Raw genomic sequence first — 4,815 nt, 5'->3', positions numbered from 1 at the left:
GATTCCAATAGCAAGATATAGATTATTCTTTGACATTTTATGGAATCAACTTGAGTTGGAGAATGAATAGGCACTTTTAATAGAAATTGGATCAATGTTCTAAGTTTCAAGAACTCACCAAAACTTGCACCAAACACCAAACTCACATGGAAGACCCATTTCTTGCCAATTGAACCAATTAAAAGATGTAAAAATGCAAATGAATCGATTAAATTGCTTAACAAATGAAATGAACCGATTAAAATGCTTCAAAACTGAAATGCACCGAACAAATCCAAGGAGAAAGAAGATGAACCGATTGAAACATGAAAATAAGCAAGAACACCGAATAGAAAGCAAGAAAGGAACCTAAGACATGTTTAGGAATTCAAATAGGCACCGAAATGGAATGAGAAGATGGAGAAGAAAGAGGACTTATGTGGTTGTAGTTCTTGGTTGATGAACACGCCACTTGAAGTGTGAATGCTCCAAGATAAGTGTGCAATGCCGCCACTTGAGAGAACCAAGGCACTCAAGATGAGACTAGGAAGAGGAGAAATCAAATCTCACTCACTCAATCACCAAATTGGGAGAGTTTCTTTACTACAAATTCCAAATCTGAATTTTACAAAGGAAGCACCTCTATTTATAGCCTAAGGTGCTGAAAAATAGGTGGGAAATTTCAAAGAAACTCATTTGAAATTCCCACCAAAAACAAGTCACATGGGAGGTGTGACCTTTTTCTACTATGACACCTCCCAAAAACTATACCTACACCACTCTCCTAAGTCACATGGACAATGTGACTTTATTTTACATTTTCACACACCTTTATTTAATAACCACACCTCCTAAAACTATACAAGAGTATTTCAAAGCTTGGCCTTGCCCCTCATGGGATGGACTTGGGCTCTTTGGGCTTTGGCCTTCTTGGGCTTGGGCTTGGGCTTTGGGCTTGGGCCTCATCTTTATTTTATGTCTTCTTTTAATTTTGAGAAGACTAGAAGGAAGAGCTTCAAATGTGAGGGTGGATGTCCTCTTCCTCCATTAATAAAAGCCTCCTTTATTTGATTCTCATCACCACCCCTTTCAGTAATGGTGGGAAATGGCGCCTTCATTAAGTGCCAAGGCATTTGCCCAGTAGTTGACATCTCTCTCCAAAATTCTACATTCACTATTCCCTTCTACCTTCTTCCCTTTGAGGGCGCAGATGTGGTTTTGGGCATTGAATGGCTAAGCACACTGGGATCCATCCAAGCAGATTTTTCAATTCCCAGTATAGCCTTTACACACAACCAGCAACACATCACTTTACAAGCTTCCAATTCAACCGCCCCATCAACCACCACATATCACCAATTTTGTCACTACCTATCCACTAATTCCATTGCCTCCTTACACCTTTTATTAGTGGAACCAACCAACTCCCCTACACCCATCACAACTGAGTGTAACAACCCTGCCTCCCCGTTAGTCAATCTGCCCTTACCCATAAAATCACTTATTCAAGAATATCAAAGCATTTTTCAAAGACCTTCTGGGTTACCTCCACAAAGACCCCATGACCACCACATTCCTCTGTTACCCAACACCTCACCCATCAGAGTGAAACCATATCGCTACCCCCATCACCACAAGGAAGTTATTACCTCACTCATTTCTGAGATGCTGCAGGAGGGTATTATTCAACCCAGTACCAGCCCATTTTCATCCCCAGTCCTATTGATAAAAAAAAAAGATGGAACATGGCATTTTTGTGTGGATTACAGAGCCCTGAATGCAGCCACTGTGCGTGACCATTTCCCCATTCCCATTATTGATGAATTGCTAGATGAGTTTGGTTCAGCTACTGTTTTTACTAAAATAGACTTGCATTCTGGTTACCACCAAATACTTCTAGTTCCTGAAGACACTCACAAAACAGCTTTCCGCACTATTGATGGCCACTACGAATTCTTAGTGATGCCATTTGGTTTAACTAACGCTCCTTCTACTTTTCAGGCAGCAATGAATGATCTACTGAGACCATATCTTCGCCGGTTTGTCCTAGTTTTTTTTGATGATATTTTGATTTATAGTCCAAACTTGCAGGAGCATACTGTTCATCTCAAAACTATATTGGAAGTATTACAAAATCAAAAATTCTTTGCCAAGCTCTCCAAATGCAGTTTCGCAACCGCAGAAGTCAGTTACTTAGGCCATATAATTTCTGCTCAGGGAGTACACCCAGACCCAGATAAAGTCAAGGCCATCCAGAACTAGCCTCAGCCACGCTCACTCACGGAATTACGGGGGTTCCTCGGCCTCACCGGATTCTACAGAAAATTCATCAAGCAATACGCCACTCTCGCCGCTCCTCTCACCGACTTATTACAGCACCATAAAATTACATGGTCTCAGCCCGCGCAGCAAGCATTTGAAAATCTAAAATTACACATAGCAAAAGTGCCTACCCTACACCTGCCAGACTTCAAGCTTCCTTTTGTGGTAGAGACAGACGCTTCCGCCGTGGCCGTTGGTGCTGTTCTTAGTCAATCAGGGCGTCCGCTGGCTTTCTTCAGTAAAAAGATGAGTGTCAAACTCCAAGCTTCCTCAGTGTATGTATGTGAGATGTACGCCATTACAGAATCCATAAAAAAATGGCGTCAGTATCTCATTGGTCAGCATTTCAAAATCATTACAGATCAAAAGAGCCTAAACACATTACTTTCCCAAATCATACAAACCCCAGAGCAACAGAAATGGACAGCAAAATTACAAGGGTATGATTTTCAGATTGTTTACAGACCTGGGAAGGAGAATGCAGTGGCTGACGCCCTTTCAAGACAAAGTGAGAATCAATCAACCATATTGTTCGCCCTATCATCGCCCATTCCTCAGCTTGTTCGCGACCTACAACAATATCTTGCATCCACAGAAGGTCAGGAAGTTATTCATGCATGCACCCGCAGTCAAACACAACCGAGCCTCTTCTCCACTAGCCAAGGATTACTATTCTTCCGCCATCAGATTTTTGTGCCAGCAGTGCATGACTTTCGCCACCGCATCATGGTCGAATTTCACGCTTCCCTTGCAGGCGGCCATTCCGGCATTAAACCCACGCTTAAGCGTATAGCTGCTTCTTTTTATTGGCCGAAATGGACCAGAGACGTCCACCGTTTCGTCCAACAATGCCCCACATGTCAACAAAACAAATACATGCCAACCAAAACTCAGGGGTTATTACAACCACTACCGATTCCAAAACAGGTATGGGAAGAAATATCAATGGACTTTATAACTCACCTTCCAAGTTCGGCAGGGCACTCGGTCATTTGGGTTATTTGCGATAGACTCACAAAATATGCTCACTTCATAGCCCTTCCGACGCACTTCACGGCCCAACAGCTAGCCAAGCGTTTTTCTGTGGAGATATGTCGCCTTCATGGACTGCCCAAATCCATTGTGTCAGATAGAGACCCCTTATTCGTGAGTTCCTTTTGGCAACATCTGTTCAAGGCACAGGGAACAAGGTTAAATTTCAGTTCATCTTACCACCCCCAAACTGATGGCCAAACAGAGGTGTTAAACCGCGGCTTAGAAGCGTACCTGAGATGCTTCGTGGGTAACCAACCTAACAGGTGGTATCAATATCTGCACTTGGCAGAACTGTGGCACAATACCACATACCATTCAGCGATCGGAACATCCCCATTCCATGCGTTATACGGTCGGCAGCCACCCACCATCATAGACTTTGTTAACACACCCAATGTCGGAACCACCATTCAAGAGACGTTGACGGAGCACACCATTATCCTCCATGACCTTCGGGAATACTTGCGTCGCACACGCCAACGCATGTGCGACCAAGCCAATCGACATCGCACCGATCGCTCCTTTGACGTCGGCGACTGGGTGTGGGTGTGCCTTCATCCCTACCGGCAACGATCGTTAGTTCGGCGTCCAAATCAGAAGTTGGGTCCACGATATGCAGGGCCATACAAAGTGCTCCGTCGCATCGGAGCGGTGGCTTACGAACTCCAGTTACCGGAGTCGGCTCGAGTCCACCCGGTCTTCCACGTTTCACTTTTAAGACCTTTCAAAGGGTCAGTTGGAGAGCCTCCCTCGCCCTATTCTGATTCCACTCAATTTTCTCTTCCATCGGCACTTAACTCAACTCAAACTCCAATTCAAAAGTATCTGAACCCACCGCACATGGAGACCAATGAGCACATGACAGGTGTTCCACTCATAGATAACACAGACTTACCCCGCCTCGAGCCTCACGCACACGCGCATCCTCCCACGTCTCTTAATGATCTGTACACACCTCTTGCAGAAGCCACTAGACGCGTGACACGCGACACACTCATAGGCGGTGCGGTGCTGCCACACCTCGAGCCCAACGCTCAAAACACTCCAACCACACCTAACCCTAATCCCACAACGGCTACAATTTCTCACAACCCTAATGCGCTTGCAACCCGACCCACCAAGGCCCAAATTAATGCTGCACTTCCGCCAAACCCTAATTCCGCAACGGCTAGTCTCCCTCACAACTCTAGCACACCCACGACCCGACCCACTAAGGCCCAATCTCTCACGCCAACCCCACCTAAACCTAATCCCTCAACGGCGTCCCCTATCTTCAACACGAGCGTACCCACAAACCACAATAATCCAACATCTAATATCCCACCCAACACACCCTTCACGACCCAAATTAACTCCACACCCCCACCCCATAACCAAAACAATGATCAAGTGGGCCTACCCGAACCCACAAACCCCAATAACCCAACATCTAATATCCCACCCATCACACCCTTCACGACCCAAATTAACTCCACACCC

General features: G+C 45.3%; 1 long non-coding RNA gene across 1 annotated transcript; it reads right to left on the bottom strand.

Moving 5' to 3' along the window:
• Positions 1–2,136: 2,136 nt before the first annotated feature.
• LOC137836419 (uncharacterized) lies at positions 2,137–4,108 on the bottom strand. The gene is made up of 3 exons (XR_011085263.1): positions 3,568–4,108; positions 3,265–3,468; positions 2,137–3,094 (listed from the first exon to the last, which is right to left on the bottom strand). It is a non-coding gene; the product is annotated as an uncharacterized lncRNA (long non-coding RNA).
• Between the last annotated feature and the right edge of the window lie 707 nt (positions 4,109–4,815).

The sequence above is a fragment of the Phaseolus vulgaris genome, chromosome 4 (assembly GCF_000499845.2).
Source record: "Phaseolus vulgaris cultivar G19833 chromosome 4, P. vulgaris v2.0, whole genome shotgun sequence".
In the NCBI taxonomy this organism is placed as follows: domain Eukaryota; kingdom Viridiplantae; phylum Streptophyta; class Magnoliopsida; order Fabales; family Fabaceae; genus Phaseolus; species Phaseolus vulgaris.
Note: the sequence above shows the minus strand (reverse complement) of the source record. Positions and strands in the feature narration are given on the sequence as shown.